The sequence below is a fragment of the Ixodes scapularis genome, unplaced genomic scaffold (genome assembly GCF_016920785.2).
Source record: "Ixodes scapularis isolate PalLabHiFi unplaced genomic scaffold, ASM1692078v2 PGA_scaffold1__304_contigs__length_218370807, whole genome shotgun sequence".
NCBI lineage: Eukaryota > Metazoa > Arthropoda > Arachnida > Ixodida > Ixodidae > Ixodes > Ixodes scapularis.
In genome coordinates, this window is record NW_024609846.1 from 126700867 (window position 1) to 126728148 (window position 27282).

Consider the following 27282-nt stretch of genomic DNA (forward strand, 5'->3'; position numbering starts at 1 on the left):
CCAAAGAAGCAGCGGTGCACCGTTGGCCGTTGGTGATTCGTCCCTGCTGCGAAAAGACTGAACATGCATGCCACCTCCTTCATCGTCCTGGCAGGTGAATGGTTTTTCCAAGCCACGACGAGCGACGCCATTGCCACAAAAAAAAAGAAAAACAAAAAAAAAAACGGGCTGTAACACGTACAGCCCGCTGACGTCGAACCGACGGTACCAACTTTCACGAGCGGCTTGATAGCCGAGCTGTACAACTTCTTAAAATAGCTAATGTACGTGTTACTGACTGCAAGAAAAAGTAATCACGGTTTTCTTGGCCCTACTGGAAAACCTCAGTGTTTGTTTTCCCTGTACTCTTTGCTACGTACTTTAGCTGTTTAATGAGGTATATATCACCGTTCTCAAGCTCCTCGTAAAACTTGGGGCCATCTGTTCGACATCAGTGTGCTGCACGTCGAACTGAAGTTTTGGGGTGTCGTATATGTGACAGGGGGGTGTAAGAATATTCCTTTTTTTTTTTCTGACAGTGTATGAACAAACAGGAAACACCGGAAGGATGCACCGCGCCACGCAACTTCCGGCAAACCCTGATTGGCTCACATCAGGCGAAACACTCCACCTGGAGGGAAAATTGGGTCCCGGACAGATCTATAGGTTTTCCGCCAGCGACGAACAGACTTCGTCACTCGGCTCCAAATTCCGCTCGTCCCCGGTGCGGATCCGCCCGTGGATTCGCATGTGTAAACGCACCATTGGGTAGAAAGAGGGAAACAGTGGAGAGCTTTGCGAGAGGAGTCCATAATGTGTGGCCAAGTTGCCTGCCAGTTGGTTTCGATACGACTAAGATGCTTCGGATGTCATGGAAGCGGCTTTTTTTACCCTCGTTTATCGTTCTTTGTTTAGAAAGTCAAAAGGATGCAGGACATGCCCAAAATCTAAGTCGATACAAACCCTGTTTTCTGATTTCCCGACCCTCTCTGCGTTGTGAACTCACAAAAGTGTGAAACCAACGTAATAGTTTTCTTATAGCCATCAGTAATCCCCCCTGTGCCATACATCACGTTCCCATAATGTTTCAAGAGGGCGTTGGGATGCCACAGAGTTCCGGAATCATTTGTTACATTTACACATGATATTGTGTCAATTTTCCTGTAATTTCTTTAATAATTCAAAAACACATGCCGTTCTCTTCTCTTCTCGCCATTGTCACACTCATTTCATAACACACCTTGATAAAATAGCCGATTCATCAACAAGATCTAATCACTTTTTTTTTGCTTCAAGTCGTCTCATGTGTCATTAAATACAGATGGCCAAAAAAGAACGAACATGGCGTCACCGTTTTCATTTGTTTCCTTTTTTGATCAAAATGTGGATCTGTGCTGCTCTTGATTCACGCACGAGTTATGTTATTTTTCTTTTTCGACGAAATAGAGTACAACGATAGCACCAGATGGTACTTAGAAAATGTTCAGCAAAAAACGCGACAACAGTTCTATGAATTCTCCATATGTAACCTTATGTACTGTTGATAATTCTAACGAAATATCCCGAGAACAGGCAAACATGTTGTCTGCTCTGTTGTAATCATAAAAATGAAAACTCGCACTTGTGGTCATCAGGTTCAAATTGTATAAAAAGCTTCCTGTTAGCTTTGTTGGCGTCGCATTCAACTCATACATAAAGTACCCCCTGATACATCTAGGGGCATGCAGAATAAGCGGCCTCGACCACGTCCCTCTACTTTTCAGATATTAGCGAAGGCAATTCGCGACTCTTCTCTGCTGAGGCCTTGCCCACATTAAGAAAATATAAACTTTCACGAGCTACAAGCCGAAATTATGTTATGCACCTTCGTGTTCAAATGAAATTCGAACAGTGACAGCACATAGAGCCCACTACCGGAGCAGCTTCCAAGCTGGGGTTGTGCAGGTTCAAAGTTCAAACACATCGGCAGGGATGGGCAAAATACATGCAAACATGTATCGAAATACAAATACAAAATACTTCGTCAAAAATGTATTTAATTACAAATCTAATTACATCTCAAAAAAAGCATTTAAGCACAAGATACAAATACAACCAAATGTATTTGGTCTCCTCCAAATACATTCCTCAAAATTTGCGTCAGCGACTTTAGGGCACCGGCAAAGGGTTTCTGGGTATCTCATTTTAATTTGGCATTGCACACTCGGGAGTTAGTGTGCGAGGCTCTAGTAACGTAATAGAAATATAATCACAAAAAATGTAATCAGCTTGGACGTAATAGGTGAAAAAAGTACAGAGCTTCAAGCAGCTTTTTTTGTCGATTACATTTTGGTATAGACCAACAAAGAACCGAGACGACCAAGACGCGCAGCACTAGCTAGATAATTTTTTATTGTTGCAACTCGCACCAGTTACGAAAATCTGGGCGACCCGCGCATTTAGAATGTTCCAGGAAAAAATATGGATGGAAATCAGGCTGGAAAGCATCACAAGTTGTCACACGCACTTATTTAGTCAGTCTGCCTGTGAACGTCGATTTCGTCACTATTCTTGCCCAGGACTAGCACCGTAATCACAAAGTCACTAAACGCTCGTGCTTGATTGAGAGACACTGCATTCGGTGCAGAACGTAGTTTTCTTCCTGCTCTGGACAGTGCCTTTAATGTATTTTTGCCCACAAAATTGTATTTAATTACAATTGTATTTGAAATACCCACGTTTTAGTATATAAATACACACGTCAAATACATTACCCAATCTGTAATAAATACAAATGCAAAATGCACAAAGTATTTCAAATACGTATTTCAAATACTTGTATTTGAAATACTGCTTATCCCTGCACATCGGAATAGGACGCACAACGTCGCAGCGGCCTTCTCCGATGTGCTCGAACCTAGCCATGCAAGCACAACCCAATCGCTTAAAGGCTACGCCGGTAGTGGGCTCAAAGTTCCGTCAGTGTTCGGATTTCATTCGAACCCGATGGTACAACGATGAAGATGTGGACGAGAACGTTTTGTCAAAATTCTTGTTTTAAAGTGTTTCTAAAAATGAAATGTTTTGTGGTACAAGTTACATAATTTTATAACACAATTTGAAACAAAATGTTTATAAAAACTATCTTTCACTTCATTTTTATTTTACTATACTAAGTGCGATGAGTAAAATTATTACCCTCTTGACCTACATATTAGAGGAGAAAAATAAGAACGTGGGAATATTGAGTCGTTAATTAACTGATTAAGGAATTAACCCGTTACATTAATAGCTTGCTCTAGAATCCCCCAAAACACGGGGAATATTTTAACGAAGTTCCCTTTGAAATATATTTCGACATTTCTTTTAATAAATTAAAACCCGCTTTATATCCACTGTAGATGGCCGCCGTGAAACCGGGAAATTAAAGGACACGATATTCGGTGACCATTTCAGATACACTGGATATACTGGAACCATGCAAGAACGAGTTTGCCGTATAGCCGAATCTCACAAGCATTGCACGCATGCTGACGCCGCCATAACTTTAGTCCACGGGAGGCAGGCGGCAGTGCACGAGACAGCTCGTGCAGTAACGATACTGGCTGGTGGGATCGGTCTATTGATGACCGAGAAGCTGTGGCAGCGGCTAACTGCCCTTTATTCTATTCTTTTCTACGTAAAATAGAATATGAATCAATATACGTAGTGATTGATATTCTAGGCTACGTATATATATTATTTGTTTCACACATAGTGCAGAACGCAGTTAAATCTAATGTCGCGGGTGCCAAAGGACGGAGGATACCAGCATGTCTTCCTAATAGACTACTTCCATAAATCCCTGCACGCAACACTTTGCGCGTGGCACTCTGGGAACTAGCGTGCCAGAGAGGGAAGTGGCACGGTTTCGATTTCGATCGACACGACGACAAGATATCATAATGCTGGGTCGAAGACTCCGATCTAGAGTCGATCTGTTAAAACAATCGACACCTGCAGTGGTCGTATAAAGTCAATTCGATGCCAGTCGTTACAAGTCAACTGTGGCAAGAACGATGCAAGAGGGAGTTGCTGTGCGGGTGCGCAACTACAGAGGTGCGGAGAAATGGGTGTCAGGAAAGATTACTAAGAAGACAGGTCCAGACTCTTACCAAATGTGTGTGAAGACCCCAACTGGAGGTCTCACTTGGAACCGACACCAAGACCAGCTTCTCATCACTAAAGATGGCACTGTTGGGAAATCCGAAGACTGGTGGATGACTGTGTCGCAGCCTGCAACATCAGTTTCTGGCAGCCCACATGAAGACCGTGTCAGTGTAACCGGTGCCAGTGCCAGTGCCACAAGTGCCTAGAACAAATCGCACCGTTGTCCGCGTTGCGTCAGAAAACCAAGAAAGCTTTTTAGCCCATGATTAGGCTGTTTTTAATCTGTTGGCTCCTAAGGAGACTTTTTAAACATGTGTTAGTTTGTTTCTCGTTAAAAGTCTGCCAGCGTATTGTCACGAACTGGAGAAAAAGTTAAAAAGTGTTTTTTGATCTAAAAGGTGAGGAGATGATATAGTCTGGCAACTTTGGGTCTCCAGCGAAGCTCCTTCTTCTATGTTCTTCGGACGGTCTCCTTCTTGTGGAATGCCAATCTGGCCGGTCAAACGCATGTTCGGTGTGTAAGTGCTGATGGCTCAGTCAAATAAAACTTCAAAAGGTGACAATTAAAAAAGAAGCTAGATAACCTTCTTAGCTCTGCCGCAGCCCTTATGTAACGTCACTCTCAACATATCGGCTCAAAGAACCAAAGTCCTGTTCACGCGCGCTTCCGCCGGCACAGCTTCGCACGCGAAAGGCGCCGCAGCTGGTCTCACTGTCGAAAGCGAGCTCCCCCGCTAGTACGCATTACGCGCGTTTTTCAAAGCGCCCCCTATAGTTCGCGCAGGGAGCGTACAGTTCGGAATATGGCGCAGTGTCTCAGGAAAATAACTGTTCGCGTGAGAACGCCGCATATACTCTATCGCTAGGAATTCGGTAAAACGTGTCGCGAACTGCAGTAAGTGTACAAACCTGGTTCTGGCATTTGTGACCTGGCAGTAGTGTGTGCGTGCGTGTGCATGTGTGTATGTGTGTTGTACTCGTCGTGCACCGAGTCGGGTCGAGTCAAGAGGACCAAAGACAGGAGCCGCAAGAGAACACCAACTACGCCGGTGGCCTTTATCGAACAACCCAAAACCTCGAGCCCACACGCGCGCATCGCAGCCTTCCACGCGCATCCGTCCCGCGCTACCCGAGTCACGCTCATCTGTCAGCCAACACAGCCAGCCAGCACTTGTGCCATATAACGCAAGATGCGTTCCCACTTATATGACACCTCCCCCTTTTAAGCATTAATGTCCATAACGAGTTGGAGGACGCGAAATTCGGCCACTCCGGGTTACGGTTGCTGAAAGGTCGTTGTCCTGTTGACCGGCTGCTTCCATCTCGGAGCTCGCGGGCTGAAGATGGTGCCGGGTGCGTCGTACTGTCCCTTGGTCCGTTTCCACGAGGTAAGACCTAGGCTGTCCTGCTTGGCCTTGTATCATTCCCTGCGAAGCCGCACCCGCGTGGATCCAGACCGCTGAGTGGGGGGGTAGCACCTGGCAGTCTCTCGTCCTATGGCGTCTGTTATAGTCAGACGCCTCTCTCGTCTTACGAAACCGGTACCGTTGTCGATATTTCTTCGAGTGGCGCCAGTGAGGTCTCAGTGTAGTTGGCGCACTCGGAAGTGTTGAACGGAGCTTCCGTCCCATCAGAAGCTCTGCAGGGGAGAAACCTTCAGGCCCTGGGGTAGTCCGGTGTGCCAGAAGAGCTTGCGCCACATCCGATGATTTCGTCAGCAGGTTCTTTGCAGTTTGTACCGCTCTTTCGGCCTCCCCGTTGCTCTGGGGGTAATATGGACTAGAAGTCACCAGTTGGGCTCCCCAATGGTTTGGGCTCCCCAATGGTTCACGAATCGCCGGAACTCGCTCGATCCAAACTGGGGACCGTTGTCTGAGCGTATAACTTCCGGACATCCATGTCTTGCGAAAACTTGACTGAAGACTTTGGTCAAGTCTTCCGTTGTCGTTCGTGGAAGTTCCTCAAGCTCGAAGAACTTCGAGTAGTAGTCGACGATGACTACATACTTCTTCCCTCCCAGCTGGAAAAGGTCCGTTCCGATCTCTTGCCATGGACGATCGGGTAGTGGAGTTTGAAGTAGGTGGTCCGTAGGAGCTCGTCGATATTGCTGGCATGTAGGGCAGCGACTTACGTATTCTCGTATTTTTGTGCTGACCCCGGGCCACCAGACAGAATCCCTCGCTCTCATCGGACGACACCTTGATGTCCACAGTGTATTCTTTCTAGGACCTCTCCTTGCAGACGGGGGGGGGAATAACCAGCCTGTCGTTCCGCATAAGTAGACCTTGCACAACCGAAAGGTCTGTTGCGAGACTGGCGAACTTCTTTAGGTTTGGAGGAAGCATGTCCGTCTCGGGCCACTGTTTTTGGCAGTATTCCATAACTTTCGCCGTACTAGGGTCTCTGGACAGTTCAGTCCTCAGCCTCTCCAAAAAGGAAGAAGATGCTGGAAGAAGCTCCATTGTCAGCATCTCGTACTCTTGAACGAATGTTTCACTCTTGTCAGCATCTCTCGGTGTGACTGTAGAGTTGTCTGTCGTTGTTAGCGGCTTTCTGGACAAGACGTCTGCGGTGTACATCTTCTTGCCTGGTACGTGAGAGATAGTGAAGTCGAACTCGAAGATGCGCATTCTTAACCGCTGTAGCCTCGGTGTCATTTCGTCGAGACGTTTTGTCGATAACAATGGTACAAGGGGCTTATGGTCTGTCTCGACGTGAAATACTTGTCCTACCAAGTAGGTTCTAAAATGATCACACGCCCAGACGATGGCCAAAGCCTCCTTTTCGACTTGGGCGTACCTTTGTTCCGTCGGCGTCATGGCTCTCGACGCGTACGCCATGGGGCGTCTGTTGCCGTTCTCCTCCTCTTGGAGTAGGACCGCCCCCAGTCCATACGAAGAAGCGTCTGCCGTTAACGTCAGGTGCGCTCCTGGTTTGTACAAGGTTAGGACAGGAGTCTTGCACAGGAGATCTTTGACCTCGCAGAATGCTTTCTCTTGAGGCTCACTCCAGAGCCAGCTTGCATCCTGATGTAGTAGATCTCTAAGTGGCATAGTCTTGTCCGCGATGTCAGGTAGAAACTTGCCGAGGTGGTTTACCATGCCTAAAAACGATCGTAGCTCTGCCATGCTTTCCGGTGCTGGCATCTTGACGATCGCTTCCGTCTTCTTAGGGTCTGCCGCGATGCCTCTGCCGTCCAGGATGTGGCCCAGAAACCTGACGCGACTCTTGGCGAACTCGCACTTTGCGGAGTTCAAGGTCACTCCGGAGTTACGGAGGCGGCGGAGCACCACCTCGAGATTTCTGTCGTGCTCTGTTTTGTCGCGGCCGAAAACTAGAATGTCATCCATGTGACAAACATGCCCCGGGATTCCTTCTAGAATCCTCAGCATCTCCCGCTGGAAGAATTCTGGCGCCGTCGCGATTCCAAACGGGAGTCTCTTAAACTGAAAACGCCCCACTGGTGTGATGAAAGTGGTCAGTTCTCTTGATTCCGGAGCTAGTGGGGCTTGCCAGTAGCCGGAATTGGCATCTAGTTTGCTAAATACCGTAGCTCCTGCAAGCCTTGCCAGGGTCTCTTCTACCGTGGGCATGATGATGCGCTCCCGCACCAGCTGCGGATTGAGCTGAGTGTAGTCCACGCAGATCCGGATAGAGTTATCTTGCTTTTTGGCAACCACCATGGGTGCGCACCAGGCTGTGGCGTGGTCGACTGGTTCGATCACGTCCATGTCTTGCATGCGTTGTAGTTCCTTTTCTACACTGGGTACCAGCGGAAAGGGTACCCGTCGCGGGTAGGTGATTGCAAACGGCTTAGCGTCCGGGTGGAGGGTGATCTTGTACTGGACGTTCATTTTCCCCAGTCCTTGGAAAAGCGATGGGTACTTAGCGTGCAGTTGTTGATCGTACTCTATGTTGCTGTCAACGTTGACCTCCTGTAGGCTTGGCAGCACCTCAAGGGCTTGAATAGCCGCTCGTCCAAGCAGAGGGTATCTCAGCCGGTCGGTTACGTAGATCGTCTCTCTGGTTGTTCGCCCACTCCAGGTTATAGTTGCCTTGAACTTGCCGAGTGTGCTGAGTGGAGAGTGTCCGGCTCCAAAAAGTTGCGTCTCTGTTGGCTCCAGCGCTGCCAAGGTTGTCGCGTCGCACGCGCTAGGAGGTACAGCCGTGACGTCCGCTCCCGTATCCACCTTGAACTTTACTTCCCGGTCGTTCAGCTTAGCTGTGATGAACCAGGGGCTCCCGTTTCTTGAGTGTACCAGCTCGCCAAGGAAGACTTCATTTAGTCTCTGCCCATGTGCTCTTCGATTTTCTATCGCATGCTTCGAAAAACAGACGCTTTCGAAGTGGCCTAGTTTTTTGCAGGCGTTACACTTCTTGCCTCTCGCAGCGCATTGAAGCTGGGCGTGCTTTTGCGAACTGCCACACCATCGGCATGTCCACGTTAAACTGTTAGGACGTTCTTGGTCTTGCGACGTGCTCTGACGTTTGGTATCTTTGTTCACGCTTTTTCCTCGCGGATGTCTTTTAAGTTCTTCGAGGACGTCGCTTCCAGTCTTTGCGCTGCGCAGCTCTGACTGTTGCCGCTTAACTGTCTCCGACGATCGTGCAGTCCTGGTCGCTTTTTCCAATGTAAGTTGAGCGTCCAGCTGGAGTTTCTCACTGAGTTTTGTGTCGAGCAGTCCTACCACGATGCGATCTCGGATGAGCTCGTCCCGCAGAGAGCCATACTCGCAAGTATCCGCCAGTTTATGTAGAGCCGTGATGAAGACCTCCACTGGCTCGTCCGGTTCTTGCTTTCTCGAGTTGAATTTGGCTCGCTCGAAGATGATGTTCACCCGAGGAATAAAGTGGGTGTCGAATTTGGCCTTGACTACATCGTAGTCGATAAGCTGATCTTCGGTTAAGTTGAGCGAGGAGAGAACATCCTCTGCCTCTCTGCCCATCGCATAAAGGAAAGTGTTGACCTGAGTCGATGCGTCCCGGAGATGGAGTCCTGAGATTATGCGGTAACGTTCCCATCGGGTTATCCATCTCTTCCAGTCATTAGGATTCCGGAAATCCAATTTCTCCGGGAGCTCGACTGCGAAAGGATTGAAGAAGGATGCCCCTCCGCTGGCCTGGGTGTTCGAAGAACCCGAACCGTCTGCGTCGTTAGGCATGTCGTAGTTCGGCCGCTGGGTCGCTTCCTACCTGGCCGTGAGATCACGCTGGCAACCCTGTTGTCGCTTCTCAGGTCCTCGGAGACGTTAGAGGGTCATTGATCCCACCGCTGCCACCATGTCGTGTACCGAGTCGGGTCGAGTCAAGAGGACCGAAGACAGGAGCCGCAAGAGAACACCAACTACGCCGGTGGCCTTTATCGAACAACCCAAAACCTCGAGCCCACACGCGCGCATCGCAGCCTTCCACGCGCATCCGTCCCGCGCTACCCGAGTCACGCTCATCTGTCAGCCAACACAGCCAGCCAGCACTTGTGCCATATAACGCAAGATGCGTTCCCACTTATATGACAGTACTGTTGAGAAGGAGGGCATGCCGACGCGTTTTAATAAGAAGTCTTTAGTATATTGTTCAGTACCTCCGACAACGATGTAACCGATACTCCACTGGCACCTTGGTGCGTGTGTCGATCGTATACCGTTATTGGAGTTATTGGAAAGGTCTACTAAAACTCCCCATTGATTTCCTTGTGTGAGGACAAGGCTCGTGTATAGGCTGCGGAGAGGGAGGGAAACAAACAGGCCGGTGGGAAGCTAAACGAAAAAAACTGCACCTTAAAAAAAAAATATAATTGTTCCGAGAAGTTTGCGAATCTGGACTCGCAGTAGACGCACTGTCGGTGACGAAGTGCACGTGGGCTGCAGTTCGGGCAACCGTGCGAGAACCGCCGCCATGTCGTAACATATACCGGGAATGTCTCGCATGTTGTAGCGGAGATTTCCCACCTGTCGAACCGGGGAATGAGCTTAGGCGACAAAACGCGTGGGCTTTGTGGCCCGCAACCTGTGTCAGATTGCACTTATGAAGCTATGACCGAAATGATCGTCGGCAGCCTGCGTGACTTGTAGCTATCACATCACTGGCGACGGCACCGTGCTCAGCCGGATGTTTGCTAGAGTGGCGCGTGGCGCTATAGTGTGTGACGTTGCAAAACATAGAAATGACGACCACTAGCGAACACTTCTTTCTTGTTTTAATATGCCATTCACGAAAAAAAAATATCTGCGTACTATTCGTCTCATCTTAAAGGGGCCATGAAATAAATTTTAAGCTGGTATAAATGATTTTAGATTGGGACTTAACTTATCGCATATCGTTAAGTGGGCCAAAAAAGAGAGGGTAGAAGGTCAAAAGCCAGCTTTTCGGTACGAACATTTGAAAATAAAGCGAACTATTTCGTACCTTTTTTCCTTCGAAAGCTCTCCGCCTATTCACTATGATACATCCGAGGTATATCCAAACCACGCCAGCGGTACCCAAAGCACGTCAGCTGACCCCACATCAAGCAATGAACATGAAAGCTGCGTCACTATCAATCCATCGGCGATTATTTGGATTCGCGTTCGTGGCCAATGAGTGCCCTGACGGAGCTTATCGTCACTTGCGAATGACAAGTTCTATGGTGTGCTTAAAAAGCACGGTGGAAGTTTGGAGTCATCGCACCTGTACCCAAGCATGCCACGAGTACGTGATTTCTCAATTCGCTTTTGAGTTAAGGATGAAAGCTAAGAAGAAGTTGAAAAATCATTTTATGGCATCTTTAAGTACGCAGCCGACGGTACACGAGCTGATGGGACTTTCATACAGCATTAAAAGTGCATCATCATGGTGTTCGTTACGTTTCTGTACGTGTTCTATCATGGCCGAGCCAATCATAAATAGAAAAATTTGAGGACGCTTATTTTTTATTTTATTTTTTATTTTACGTGCCCCAAAACAACCATGCAGATCTCCTCTTTGGTGCACACATATATAGATACGAACAGAAAAAAAAGGAACGCACAATTGCAAGTTTCAAACACAAAGCAACAAACACACAATATTTAAAGTTCGGCAACAAGCACTTTCACTTGGCTCCTGAACACCTTAATGTCACTGTATATATCAAGGTCGGCATTGTCAATATTTATAAACAGACTTTGTATCCGTGACAGAGGGGATGGTCTACAAACGGTGTGAATGTTCAAAGTACTTGGGTCCTAGTGGAACGAGGAGGGACATTAATGTTTACATCACGTAAAAGCGAAGCACTGTCAAATACGCTATTTACAATTTTTACACAAAAAATTAAGTCGCGCTCTGCTCTTTTATTGGTCAATGGTATCAACGAAATCTTATTAAGCAAAAAATTGTAGTCAAAATAAAAACGGCGTTGGAAGTAGTGATCATAAACAATACGTATTAGTTTGTGTTGCACGTTTTCGATGGTTATTTTTTGTATTATTGTTCACAAACTCCAGGCCACAGAACCGAACTCAAGCCTAGACCTACCTAGGGCACAACATAAACGAATAATGGAGGCCGGGTTCTTGAATGGCTGAGTAATGCGGCATATAATACCCAACATTCTCGTCGCCCTACCAACAATAAACGACACGTGAGCGGTAAACTTGAATGCATTATCGAGATACACGCCAAGGTCTTTTACAACAGATGCACGCTTGATTGTGACTCCGTCTATAATGTGGTCGTAGTGTACTATACTGCGACGCCTGCGGAAAGTCAATACATTTGTTTTCAGGCGATTCAGTGATAAGCCATTTGCAGAATACCACTGGGCAACACGTAAGACATCATATTGCAGAGCATGACAGTCAATAAAATGCTTTACACTCATAAAAAACTTGATGTCATCAGCAAACATTAGTAACTCAGCACTATCTACATAAGCCTGTAAATCGTTGACGAAAATTAAGAACAAAAGGGGGCCAAGAATAGATCCTTGAGGGACACCCGATGTTGAGAAGAATAAGTCGGAATAACCGTTTTCAATACGAACAATGTTTGGACGAGATGATAAGTAACTTTCGAATCAGTTACACAGCTGTGAACAACAACCGCATGACAATAATTTGTGTAAGAACAACTCATGATTGACTTTATCGAAAGCTTTCGACATGTCAAAATAGATACAAACTTTTGGCGGAAATAAAAAAAAAAGAATTCGGGAAAGCGCAACCCGTTCAAAAACTCCAGAAAACCCCGACAACAAAGATATGGGGCTATAAGTACTTGTGACGGAGCTATCGCCTCCTTTTAAGAAAAGTACCACAACCGCTTTCTTTCATAGTGTTGGGAAGGCACCGGAACTCAGAGAGTGGTTAAAGATGTGCAACAGAATGGGTGTGAAAATGTCACTGCAGCCCTTTATAATAAACGATGGAATACAGTCAGCACCTGTACATAACTTCGGTGTTAACTGTTTAATTGCTTCTACGATTTCTGCCGTATCTACCCTGAAACCATGCAGTCAAGAAGTCGTGGCAGTTCGTTTTACCTTCTTGAGGCGGAGCAATACCCTGGCTGGTTGAGTAACAGCTACTGAAGTAAGTAGCAAATATGTTCGCAATTTTTAAAGGAGATGTAACATAGCTCGCATCGTTATCTGTACGCAAACAAATGCTTTGGTTAGAACTGCGAGTGTGCTTTTTTTTTGCAAGTCGCCAAAAGGTTTTTGGGCGACGGTTTATGCTACTCTCTATCTGGTCCAGGTGTAGGCGCTTGTCCCTTGAATATACCTTTTTCTCTAAGGCCCTGTATACAATGAACTCAGTGTAATACAAGGAAGAGCCCGTTTGTTTGAAAAGTCCATGAAAGTGGTCTTTCCTTCGCATGTACGTTTTCAACTTTCTAGAAAGCCACTCGGGATATATTGAAGGTTTTGCAATACGCTGCGACACAAATAGATCAATTCCGTCTTTAACCATCGAAGAAAATGCTTCGGTCACCAGTTCGACATCCGAAATGGTGAGCAGGCCGCTCCAGTCGCAGTTTTTGAGGTATTTATACATATTCAGGTAATCGCCTTTATAGTAACAGTAAGTAGAGTAGGAATACGTTGCTGGCTTCTTACGAGGAAGACAGAGCTCAACTGTGAATGGAGAATGGAAAACCTCCATCTGCACTAAGGGGGCTAAACTAGGAGTTAGAGAGTCCAACCGACACGCTGGACGGCAGAACAAGGTCAAGGGCATTTCCAGCTGAAGCTTCGCCTTTAAGAGTGGAACACGATAGCGTTATCGGGCCCCGTTCGCATCGCCTTCTCATTCGCTTCTCATGCTCTTCCTGCCAGTGAGCAGGAAGTAAGGCGTACATGGCCCATTAGCGAGAATCGGGTTGTGTGTATGTTTATACAGCCTAGAACTTGGTCTGCCTCAACGAGCGACGAGTCCCCCAGCTGCAGTACAACCGCTAGCCTGGTGTCTATAACGCGCACCGCGCAGTAGTGATACACGACCGCACGCCGGTACGATGCTCATCCAGATCGAAACGGACAGGGGTGGGAATTGAGCCCAGGATCCTGCGTTCTGCAGTGCGAGCTTTCGCTCCACGTGCTCCGAGGTGGTGTGCGCTATAATTCGTTTCAGCTTCGGTCCAGACGCAGCCAAAGCTACAAGCGCGAGCTCCGGGCTTTCAGCGTCCCTGCCAAGCACGCGCGCTCGTGCAGTGCAAGCACTGTTCTGGGCCACATGCTCGCGCTTGTAGCATCGGCTGCGTCTGGACCGAAGCTGAAACGAAGTAAAGCCCACTCGGCCACCGATCCCCCCCTGGCCTATTGGCGACGTAAGCGATCGAAAGCGTCGCTATGGTAGGCCTTTTACGATTGGCCGAGTGCTGACTATGACGTCAGCAAAACATTTCTCATCGACGGAAACAAGAGCAAAGAAGGGATTTCAATATTGACGGTGTTGGAAGTGTTGCTTTCAGAGCAGAATGATTTCGAGCTTCCACCATGCTTATTACAAACACCATCACGCATGTTGTTCGCAAGGTGATTGACGTCATGAGAGGAAACCATAGGAGGGCGCCACCATATCACCTCGCCGCCAATAGTCAGTAGTGTGTTTGGCTCGCAAACGAAGGGTCGTGGGTTCGAATACCGCTCAAAAATATTATAATTTTTCTCTAAGGCAAGTGAATTGCTTTATAAAGTGAAATCATTTGAGACATTCCGCGACCCTTATGTCATGTTTTTAATCACTTTCATTCCACGCGTGAGGTCACGTTTCACGTCAGCATTGTGGGTTGTTCGAAATTCGCGCGCGAGGCCATGTGGCTGTGACGTCATGAGCCTATCGACCAATCAGGGTTTTCCCGTCACGCCACCGACATCGGATTTTCTGCGACACGAGCTTCTTAGCGCTAGCGCGTTGACCCAATGACTTGCGCTTTTGACGCGGCTTGATTGTTCTCATTACCTCGAGGCGTCGGCTACCTCTGGATTTAAGCTAAAACTAAGTACAGTGTAGCACTCCTCCCTCTCTCGCTCCCCCCCCCCTCCCCCGGAACCACACATACACAAAACGGGCGCGCAGCAATACATTTTTAAATGGAAGACGCCACTCGTCAGGCGAAAAGTAAAACAGCAGTCGTCGTCTACCTCTTTTCGCATTGGAATGTGAAAAAGATGATTATACATATACTCGAAAATTCGAGTGTCTGTTCAAAGTTGCAGCCTGCTGAAAACTAAACTGACATGACGCAGTGCACTTAATGAAAAGTAAGCCTCCGGTTAAACCGCTCACAGGACGAAGATTCTTGTCAATGACAGCTGGCTTCGTGCGCGTACAAGCGGAACGGCACGTTAGGAGTCCGGACATTGCGCGGTGACGTCTTCTTGACGCATGGTCGCTAAACGAAATTCGCTGACCCAACCATGTATTCCTATACCGACGTACAAATTCCTCTGCCGTGAGTATATTCAAACCTTCAACGCCAAGTAAAGTACCCATCATACGAGTAGTGCACACGTGCATGAACGACATTCCGGTTATTGCAGAAAGCGTAGATTTAAGCATTTAGGCACCTGACCAACGTTTGCAATCGAATGGCGGCCACCTCCTGCGCAGACTCGTCGCGTGGCGAGGAGGACAGCAGGCGGGAAGGTGGAGTTGTTTGCAGACGATCAACGCTTTCGGCTCCTTCTCGCCGCTCGTAATTGCGAAGGCGGTCCGCGAACCACGTGACCCCTGTCGAGCAGCTGGAGACACTGAAATTTAGGCGCACAAGATTAATGCCGCCGCTGTTTTACGACCTGGCAAGATCTCGAAGTGACGCTGAACACTGAATTCAGTTTCCGTTTCTGGCTAAGAATTTCTTCCCACTGAACCGGAGGACATATTCAAACATCTATTTGTTTCATTGTGGGACTCGCAGTCCTGTGACAGTTTACTATATATCAGCCCACTTGCACGATCGAAAATGTACTTTGTCAGCCGAAAACTTCACTGAGAAGAAGACGCCGCTCTTTGGATTACGGATGGTATCCATATTCGGCTTGTCGCTTTCTTGCGCTCCAATCCTCTTAATCAGCTCTGCAAGATCCGGGAGCGTCCCCAAATCCTATAGAAGAACGGGGCAACAGCCAAACGCTCGGCAACTTTTTCCTACCGGCCAGAGCTTCGACATAGAACCGGATACCGAGGGCAACGTCCGCAACCACTCAACTGCTAAATGCACGCTCCAAAAGGACTGCGGAAGCTCGCCGTCAGCACGCGCTCAGCAGCAGTGCGCTCGGATATGGCCGCCAGTGAATACTCCCTATTCGCGACTCCAGCGACCTATAGGGGGCGCCACCACCAAACAAACATGGCGGCTGGCTCCAGGTCGCGTCGGCTCGGCCCGGCCGCCTGAATGGGTGGCACATTCAATTTAACAGATTTTCTTTTGTTTAATGCCCAATTTTATGAGTATTTGACCTGAGACGCTTAAGTGTAGCCGGTGCGCATAAACTTGCCGAGCATAGTTTTGTTTTCCCGGTGTTTTTGGTCCTTTTCATGTCAAACTTTCGTTTCGGCGACTTCGTTCAAAACCGAAACTATGGGCTCCGGAGAAACGTTAATAGACTCTAATTAGTTTTGATCATCTAGGGAAAGCGGCGATGGCTACAAAATTGTTCCACCGAGAGTAATGTTTAGCTAACTCGCATGCCTCGACCATGCGACTTATCTGTCCGCGAAATTGAGTTTTTGTGCGTGTCCGCGTTTCAAGAAACAGCTCCAGTCGTGTGCTCGGTCAAGAACACAGGCTGCAGGAAAATTACGAAAATTAAGCAAGCGCTTCTTGAGCCAAGGAGCATGTTAATCCGCTGGCGCTTCACTAAGCAGCTTATACTCGTATTTAAATTCAGGTTTTAGTAGCAATCGAAAAGTCATTTTGACGAATATGCGGATTATGAAGTATATTACGTACTATGTCCCACTAAAGCGATATTAGTATATTCTTCGGGTTGAAATATGAACTTAGTTGACTAACTATTAGGTGAACTGCTGAATAAAAGTATATTTGACAAACAGAGAGATACTACTTAAACTTAGCCAAATGGTTCTAGCCGGTAGAACGGAGACGAATGCGGACAAACTGAGAAGAGTCTTCATCGGAGATTCACTCAGGCCTCTCTGCATTGAACTTGACTTCGAATCCTGAACGAATAAAATCAGTATTTTTTGTGACCGGTCAACCTGGGCATTGTAGCCGTATATTGATGCTGGCTTCGACAGGGGTTATAATATAAATATTGGAGCCGCGATAGATCCCAATGAAGTGACAGCTTCTAACTTTGCGAGACGCGTCCCCCACCTTTTGAAAGCAGATAATTTCCCTCATTCATCATTTGCAGCGAGCAGGTTTTCTGAATCAAGTAATTGCGAAATTAGCCCAACTCCTTCAGTGTGGTCTTTTTCGGCAAAAACCAGCCAATATGAGTAGCCAACGCACCGGCCGGCGTTAGTGGCTCAAGCTTGAGGCTAATCGAGCACAACCAAACTCAACAAAAGCAGCTGTCGAACCTTCCCATTCACTTGACTGCAACATTGGTGTTCCCTCCAGGGAAATACTTCGTCTGTCGACCTCAGTCCACTGTTCTACATCCTTATAAAGAAACCAGTTATCAGTTACCAAGCAGTCGTCACATTAAATGTGATTAGAAACAGACAAGAAATCAAAACGTTTTTCCGTGATTCCTCCCCATCCAAAAATTGAAAGCACGCGTCCGTGTGTTGTGGAGTAAACGGGCTTTCAAACACGTAATGGAAAGAAACAATCTACTGAGGCTTCACCACTCTAATAAACACTCAGGCAAAATTAAGAAATTTTTGGACCTTCGTCAAATTACATTGCTCGCCCCCTCGCCGACAGCACGTGTCCGCGAAAGCCACCAGAGACGCGGCGGGGCGCGGAGCGACCTGGACCGACTGGTTCCCGGTTTTCCCGCTTGGCGGCGTCCGTTTTGCTGGAGTCGCGAATAGGGTCAATGGCACCCGGGTCGGTCGCCCACCGCGACAGCTCACCCCTCTCGTGGTTCCCCCCCCCCCCCCCCCCCCCACTTTTCGTTGCCCAACCACACACCCCTGAACGCTGCACCCGGGGCTGTCCGGCGCCCCCCCCCCCCTCCCCCCCCCCCCCCGCCCCTCAAATTATACCACTGCACCGAACTAGACAGTTCCTGTGCGTAATAGGGTGACACAGTCCCGAGAGCGCCCCTCCCCTCCCCTCCCCCCCCCCCTTGAACACACACATACACACACGCACGCACGCACGCACGCACTCGTGTCTGTGTCGGGTAAACACCGAGCGGGAAAAAAACGGAATAAAGCGCCATCTATAGTTAGATCTCGTGGCCAATGCGGGCAAAAACCGAGGAAGAGGAGGAAACGAGAGAGTACGGGTACATCAGCACGCCGAGCTTTGGTTGGAATGACTCGAAGGTAGACGTAAAGCTTGCTTCTTTTGTGTCCCCTACACTCGTCAAACGTACTCGAATGCAAAAACCAAACGCCGGACGCCGGCGTTCCACGTTCTAACGCTTTCGACAAAGGCAGTGGAGACAAAGGCAGCCAGCTTTACGAGTGCCCACTAATCATTCCAACCAGAGCTTGGCGTTCTGACGCCCCCCGCGCGGTCTCGTCTCACCTTCTCCCTCAGTTGCTGCCCGCATACAGTTCAGCGTACAGCTTTACAGCCCAGCTCGTGCGTGTTCTTTGCCTCGTAATACGTACGAGCAAGGCACGCGCGATGTGTATACGCACGAGCTCCAAAAATGGCATTAGCCCAAAAGCTGTTTATTAGTGCGAGAGGACTAACTGTCCTATGGAGCGAAGCCGTGAAGGCCAGTTCAGACACTTGCGTTCGACTGCGGTGCGTTCGGAAGCGCGACCAGCGCGACTGCGGAACGATGCGGAGTGCGCTTGCGGATGGCTCGTACACACAGTTGCGTCGAAGCGCCGTCCGCCGCAGTCAAGAACCAATAGGAGCTTGCTATCGGCTCTTGCAGCGAACCAATCGAAACCGCGACTTCCGCGACTTGCAGCGAATGAATTCAAGCAACTATGATCACAACGAACATGGCGGCGTCCGACGGTAGCGTCGGTATGGCCGCGACTTCTCCGTGTTCGTCGGGGTTGTCGAGACTGGAAGAAACAGAAAACCTGAGGAATCTCTTCCTAGACGGCGTGCGGGGATACATTGCACAGGCGGGCAGTGAGGCGAACTGGCCCCTGGTTGTGCGGGCTACCACCGCGATGATTTTGCTCCAGCGGCGACGCCACCCCGACCGCGAGTGGGTGCGCTCACTCCTGCGGTCCTGCGAAACTTTCGGGGAGTACCACCATCTGGTGCGCGACATGCGCCTGGACAACGGCCAGGCCTTCTTTCAATACTTCCGTATGACGAGGCAGAGGTGAGCACGTAGAAGAAACTTCAGAAGCAGACGTCCCCGACCGGAAAAACGGGACGAACCGGATGTAGTTGCCAGCGCCGCGCATGCGCTTCGGCGTTCTTGTTTTTGCGAATTGCGATTGGTCCACCGCAACCGACCGCATGCTCCTCCGCACTGGAAAGTTCAGCCTGGCCCAACACTGTTGCGGTGCGTTGCGGAACGCCAAGCGTCGTCGGTTGCTAGGCGACCCGCTTCTGCAGTCGGCCGCAAGCATGCCGTTCCGCACTGGAACGTGGTCAAACGCTACTCTCTGCGCCGAGAATGCTTTCGCATTCACAACTTATACGAATCGGGAAAGGTGTCTTCGGAACCTTTCCCGAATTTCATCCCGTGTTTTCGAATCTACTTTCACGGCTTCGTCTTCTGACCACCAGGTGCTGTGAATATCTGACCAGTTCGAGAAGGCTGGCGAGCGAACATGCCGCCCCCGTGCTGTCAATTTCGCGGAAGTCAACAATTCTCTACAGTGATGCCATTAGAAAGGGAAATGCTTACGTCTTGTCTTTTGCATTGACCGACAAGGCGAGAATGGCAGAAAGGAGCTACAGGTGTCTTGTCTCCAGCGCGAGCTTCCTGTCTTCAACAGGCGACGTCTCTTGCACCACCATTGCGCTCGCGTACCTAAAGCACGGAGGAAGGCACATGGAGCGCGTGCTGGGGGACGGGCGTTTAAAGAAAACGCCCTGCTTTCTTTACTTTGTCAGTGACTATATTTGGTATTGACCCGACAGGATGCAGCTCATCAGCGGCGGTTTCTGGTGGTCATGGTAGACTGCTCTTGACGAGCCGGCAGTGGGAGTTCGACGCCACACGAAGCAGCGGCACACCATGACGGGAATGTCGACGGGGCCTCGTTGGCTGCACTGAGATATTCACGGGCATGGATTTTGACTGCACAACGTGTTCCGGTGTGCGCGACAACTTCTCAGGGACTGTGACCTAGAGTGGGAGCTTTCCAGCGGCTACAAAAGGGACGAACAAGATGGACTCGAGCGATTCTAGTCAACGTTTGATATTAATTTTAGAAGTGAAAAGATCCGATAACAAATAAAATCAAGTCAGTTTATTTCGTCACAGCGTACACATATGTGACGACGAGGCCGGGGGGAAAAATCTGCAAGGTGTGGCTTCCTGACGGGTTTCGGTTCCCTTAAACACAGCTGAGCGGCACTGACACAAACACAAGAGGAGAACACGATGAAATTAGTTTGTTTAAAGTGCCAGAGAAAATAATTGGCGCTTCAATATACATCGAAGTGAAGTAAATAAAGCGAGCAGCTTAGCATCGCCACATAAACTATACCTTGGCGAAAGGGTCTTTCATATTGGTAGAGGCTGTACAGGGAATTCTTGAGAAAAGATAACAGCGTTTTTTGGCCCAGGTTATCAAACTGTGCATTACAATAAGCTCAGACTTTGTGAGAATGTGACGCTGCTGTAGGAATCGAACGCGAAAGTTCGAAAACATGACGTTACTTGAATCAAAAGATAATTAAGACGAACTGAATGTTTCTATAAGCCAACGTCCACCTAAGCTTAATATTGTCAAAACAAAAACTGACAAGATGGACGCTTGTGCATTGATATCGGTGAAAAACACTTGTCACCGCGAAAGGAGATAATGTGTTCTCTCTTGCTAACAAGATAATTTTTTTTCAAAGTTGGGCGAATAGCAGTAGTATTGAAAAGCGCTGCGTCATTCATAAACTTCCCAGTGCTGGGCAAATCGACAACACATATACAGGCTCTCTTTGTAGTGTTGAGGCTAAGTATGACTCGAGTCGAATCGATTGGAACCGCGCCCCAGCCCCAGTTCTTCTTCACGGAAATAGAGGCTACAGGCGCCCACAATGAAATTTCTTGTTTTGACAATATTAGACCTAGGTGGACGTCGGCTCATAAAGATATTTCGCTTTTCTCAATTATATATTGATCCAGGTAACGTCATGTCACAAACTTTCGCGTTCTGTCCGAACCGTATAGCGTCCCATTTTTAGGAGTGTGACGCTAGCGGTTTAATATATGCATCCTCCCTCCTCCTGTCCGAACCGCCGGTTCGGACAGGAGGAGGGAGAATGCATATATTATTTACTCGGGCCAAAAAGCACGGTTTACTTCTGTCGGGAGCTCCCGCCGGTGCATTATAAACAACGTGGGACCTAATATGCTTTCCCAAGTATCCCCCGAGTGAATTCACCGCGAGCACGGTGGCCAAATTTGGGGGTTTTACGTGCCAAACCAACGACGGGCATCTGGCACGCCCCAGCGGAGGACTGAGGATTAATTTAGACCACCTGGGGATCTTTTGACGTGCAACCGAAAGCTCGGTTACACAGCGCCTTCTCCGCAATAAGCCTCCGTCAGATTGCGGGCACCTCGGCCGGGATTCGAACCCGCCACATGGGGATCCGTAGGCCGGCGCTCTCTGTTGTTAAATGACAACCGCAAGGTTTAACCCAATACGAACTGTTTATTAGTCTAAATCTACAACTCAAGCTTTGTTAAACAGGCAAGAGTTATTTTGCGTGGCGCCTTTCGTGGCGTTCCTTTTCGATCTCTCTCTGAGAACCCGTAGTCCCCTGATCATATCCTTCTCCTCCTCCGACCGACGTTTCAGATTCCGCTTCTTTCCCGGTCCGCTTTTCGCACGATGGCGGCGCCATCTCGTCTTGCTCAAGTTCGCCCGAGCTGGTGTAAGCATGGCGTGAGGCCGCGGGCAAAGCTCAGTCCGTCAGGAGCCAGTTGAGGTTACCCGCATTCACGTGCTTTCCTCGTGTTCGTCTCTTTTTTTTCTTTTTGTGTAATTATTTTTTGTCCTGTCTATTTAAGTTCTTACGCTGCGCCGTACCACGTGAGATTTATCGCCATCTCGTTGTCGGTTTTTTTTGTTTCTTGCCCTCCCGAGCTCCGAGTCAGTGTTCAAACTTACTCTCGCCTCGGAGCTACCGAGGCGGCTGCGAGCACGGTGGACCTAGTTCCCAGTCTGAACGTGCTGAATAGCGGTGTTGCGATATGCAACAAGGAGTAATAATGAGAAACCTCGTATACCATGGCATTCTAATTTGTCGAGAGGAGACTGGTGTTCAGTCCGATGAAACGATTTTCTAAAATGTCTGAACATCCCCAAAGTTGAGAGTTTATTGTTTAAATTTTCTAATATTATTCTTTATGTGCTAGTAAAGCTGCGTTTGTTGACATATGCTGCCTAAAACCGAATTGCGATTCTGTCAACCAGATCTGAAACAAAAAGAAAAAAAAGCGAACGAGAAAGTCGAGAAAACATTATCTTTTCAATGAGCTTTGAGAAAACTATATTGGAAGGATGGAAATTGGACGATATTTGTTCAGATAATTTCTCTCACCGCCTTTATCGAGGACATATACCTTATAAACTTGCATACCTTTGCAGAATACACTAGACGGCAATATAAAGTTATACAAATAAGTTGTGCGTGCTAGTAACAAATCCAATACGAGTTTCACAGGTCCGATTTCGAGGTTTTCGCAGTCATTACTGCGACATTCTTGCAAGTTCATAGACGTGAAGTACACTTCACCTGCATCTGTAGGATTCAAAACATTATTTTAGTTACAGAGGTTAAAACTATTTATAGCAGTACTGTTTATGGCTGTACAGCCACAGCTAAAACTATTTATGGGAGTGCGCCTGCAAAATAATTATTAACTTCATTAGGAAGTTTGCTACCAAATGTTTTCTTATTATCGGTGGTTAAGCTAACATACATGTTTCAAGCGCAACAATGATTTCCTTTTGTCTGACATCAAGCTGTTGTAAAATCTGGTTTGTTGAACGCGGAAAAAAGCCATAAATATTTTTTTAATATATATATATATATATATATATATATATATATATATATATATATATATATATATATATATATCAGGGTATCAGGGTGTCGAACCGGAACCGAACCGAACCGAAAACCGGAACCGAACCGGTATTTTTTCCAGAACCGAACCCGAACCCGAACCGTTATATTGTTATCGCGATGAACCCGAACCGGAACTGAACCGGAAAAAAATAACGGTCACCGGCTCATGTCAAAACGGTTCGGCCACGCGCTGTTGACAATGAATGTGCTATCAATGCCATTTGTTTTTTAAGTGCCGTCAACTGACACACACCTCGCTTACATATTTTTCTTCTCCACTCAGTCTTAGGAATATAAACGCTGCATCCATGAATCTTGACAAACGCTGCATCCATGAATCTACACATAGGAACCAGTATTGCGCTGGTCGCGGCTTGCACGGAAGAAAAAGAATTGAAAAGCTGTGCAAAAAAAAAAAAAAAAAATCGCGTCACGGGATTTTATTTTCCTACAATCTCGTAAATCCTAAATGCTGCTGTGTGCTCATTTCATAACACGTTTCTAGAACGCGCGAGTTCTTAAAGCTTGCTTCCATCGGAATGAGAAAAGAAAAGGCTGTGGAGTTTGATAATAATGCATCCGGTTTCGTATAGGCACTTAGAAGCTAACATATTTGTGAGACAGCGAACTCTTCTATTTTAATATTTATCCTATTACGTCCTTCTGGCGTTGCGTTCGGTGAGGTGTTTTTCATATTCCGTATCTTGTTTAATGAAAACTTTTTTAAGGGTCTAATTTGAGTTACCGAAGGCTAGTTCAAATAAAGAAAGCTGTATTTTCTCCCCACTGTTCCTTCCATTGCTTACACGCCGAGGTGGCGGGATAGTTAGCGAGTTCTACTTGCAAGTGGGTTTGTAAGGAGGTCGCGGATTTTACAGCTACTGCGTCGGACCCAATTAGATGAAGTCCGAATGCGTAAACGTCGGTGAGGTAACCTTTGAGTGCACATAAAGAAACCATTCCTGGTAGAAATCCCTGAGCCTTACACTACAATGTATCACGTTTCGTATGTGCTGATTTCAGATGTTTTATTTGTAATTTATTTTGGTGTTGCAATTTGTCATTTATAATTTCCGAACCGGTTCGCGAACCGGTTCGCGGATCGAATTAATCGAACCGGAACTGAACCGGAACAAAATAAATTTACCTGAACCTGAACCGTAACCGGACCCGTATTTTTTTCGGTTTGACACACTGATATATATATATATATATATATATATATATTAGGGGGGGGGGGTGGTATTTGCATTGAGCATAGGAATATTCGCGCTTCGATGGCCCGTTTCGATGATAGTTGTATCTTTACCTGGAACTGATCAGGTTAATTTACGTTCTTCCGGAAATGTGTTTTCACAACTAATACTTAATCTTTTTAAGGCGTTTTATATGACAATCTTATTTTCTGGTGAAATGTGTCGGAATTTTTACGAGAGTTTTCTGTAACGACAGCTTTCACATCTGGCAATGCTGAGTGGTGGATGTCGAGTTTTAGTGTGGTTATGGGGATTTTCCCGAGGTGATGACATTCAAATGCGGCTCATAGCTTGGCCACGAGCACTGCGTAAGCAATTGGCTTGGGCTCGTGACAGTTGACGAGCCTTCGGGTAGTGGCTCGTGTCCAGTCGCTGCATGGACGGGAATAGCCGAACCCTGACAAGGTCTGAAACTCAGCACGTGCCCTGTGCTTTGCTAACCCCATGCGCGTGGCCGTGATAGACGTTGGCGGCATATATTAGAAGCCAGATCACGGGGTTGCTTGTTCTGGCCGAGAGTTGTGTGTGTGTGTGTGGGGGGGGGGGGGGGGGGGGGGAGGCTGTTTACTTTTTTGCATTTTTTTTTTATCTGAGATTGTCTTTGCTTGAAGATAAAATCTAATGAGTGTTTGGTAGGTTATGAACGTTAAGGACTAATTCAAAGCGGCGTTTACTCAAAGGACAAAACTCGTTGCATCGCCCGTGTAAGTTTTGTTCATCGATAGTAGGTTGCATCTGACAAAACGTTGTGCACGGATACAAGGTGTATCGTTTTAGACTTTACTGATTTGTTTAAAAAAAAAGCCGTGAAAACTAGATAATATGATATATGCAGGTCACTTATACTGCCAGGGGAGAGAATATAGGGGGATAATCTTGATAGTACGTCAAATGATTAACTAAAAAATATTAATTAAGATTTTAATTAGTGTAAATAAACGTATATGGTTCCTATAATTCGTGTTTTCGCACCGCCAGCCTTGCGCCTGTTACACGGGTGATAGCTTAAGCGCACCACCGCGTTTCCCCCGCGTCACGAATCTTAAAAGTTTTAATTTAGTGAGCTTCAATGACTCTCAGCAAGTTTCTAATTGGAGCGATGTAGTTATTTTTCCCAATTAAAATAATTATCAATACATTGTAGTTAGTTCTTTGGCTTATCGTGAAGACTATCCCCCCCCCCCTCCTCTCCCTTATACTGTGTTCCCCTGGCCGTTTAACTCACCTGCAGAGACCGCAGAAGTGTACCTTTTCACTGCATTTTTAAAGCAAATCTATAAATCATACAAGGAAACACTATGTTGCAAGCAGGGTACGTAGACAGGTCAAATGCCGGGATTGTGAAACACCTTTTACGGTGACTATAGCAAGGCAATGCATTTTATGTACGCCAGAAACTCACTGTCAGAATAAGCTCAGAAAAAAAAAAAAAGTCAATCTCGCGAAAAAATTATAAAAAAACTACATAGATACGGAATGTCTCAGAGTAGATAATATTAAATGATCGTTAAATTGTAATGCAAACCGAAAAAGAGATTGTTTTCAAAAAGACGCGTACAGTCATAGTAAAAGGAATAGGAACAGCGGAGCGCGTGCCTTTCTGAGCACGCAGGACCTCCTGGGGGAACTTGGTGGTACTTCAATGAGAGTATTATCGGTGCTTCCCGCCGTTGCATTATCTTTACTCGTGGCTACACGTGGCGCGACATTCGCCGTTTTGATGATAGGCGCACCCTTCAATCGCTGCTCTTAATAACCACAGGGCCGCGGGTGATCGGGTGGAAACGAGAGCACCTCAAAATTTGGCATTGTCATCTATTAGTATTATTTCATTTATTAATACCTCGAAAGCCCTACTACACGTTATTACAGAAGGGATGGGAGATAAATTAACAACATAAGATAAATTAACAAGTACAGTGAAGAACGACAAATGTTGTAAACTCAATACGATATACACGTATACAATTACGAACAAAAGTTGTACAAAAACAAAAAATAGACCAGGAACAAGTTATAACTTCAGTAGTATTACAACTGCACAGGTTCCAAATATTCTGTTAGCTACTTTCTAAAAGTATCAATATTGTTAACAGTTACTATGTGTTTGGGCAGAGTTGTGTTTCATTATTGTTAAGGGTATCGAAGAGGTGGTGGACACGAAGGTGGGCTGCATTTTGCATGTGTTGTCTAATCTTGAAAAGAAAAAAGAAGAAAAAAAAAACGAAAACAAATGGGGTATGGCAACAATGTGTTTTCAGCTGCTGGATGATGATAGTAAGTTTGGGAAAACACTGTTAATCCAGATATTTTACGTCTTAATGTCACATCCGGGAGAATCGTTCGCTGCCGCAATCCAGAGAGGCTGCCACTCCTTCTAACTGGTGTAAAAAAGTAGTCGAAATAAATAAATCGCAAAGCCCATTTTTGGACGCGTTCTAATTCTTCAGTAATATAGTCTTGCCAGCACGCCTTACGGTTTTGCAGCACGCAGATGCTGATCATTATAATTTGGGGCGCATGATGTTGATGCATGCAATACATTTAACGTTAGGAGGGCTAGTTTTAAATTGCGTAGTAGAAAACCAATCGCGCTGCTGGCCCAACCAATATATTTAACGTGCGTGATTCATGGCAAATTGCTGGTTATATTGCCGCCCGCAGAACCGAGAAGGCGACGCTTAGTCACGGTCTTCTGGAAGATTCCCGGTCATTCTCGGGGTCAGGCAGAACACCTTTGTAGCTCACGACGTGGCCAAGGAACTTAAGTTCACCATAGGCGAATCGACACTTTGTTGGCTTGAGTGACAGGCCGGCGGTCTTGATGGCTTGAAGCACGGCTTGAAGTCGTTTCAGGTGCTCGTCGAAATTTCGTGAAAATACCACGACGTCGTAGAGGTAGACGAGGCAGCTCTGCCATTTCAAACCTGCCAGCACGGTGTCCATGACACGCTGGAAGGTGGCTGGCGCAGTACAGAGCCCGAACGGCATCACTTTCAATTCGTACAGTCCGTCGGGAGTGACGAAGGCAGTTTTCTTCCGGTCGCGTTCGTCGACTTCAATCTGCCAGTAGCCACTCTTCAGA

At 47.1% G+C, this 27282-nt stretch overlaps 1 long non-coding RNA gene across 1 annotated transcript in view; it reads right to left on the reverse strand.

The window, feature by feature from the left end:
* Positions 1–4255: 4255 nt before the first annotated feature.
* LOC121836151 overlaps positions 4256–27282 on the reverse strand; it is a 197171-nt gene continuing 174144 nt past the window's right edge. The window contains exon 3 of the long non-coding RNA XR_006077805.1: positions 4256–4309. This is a non-coding gene — a long non-coding RNA (uncharacterized LOC121836151). The remainder of the gene's footprint in view (positions 4310–27282) is intronic.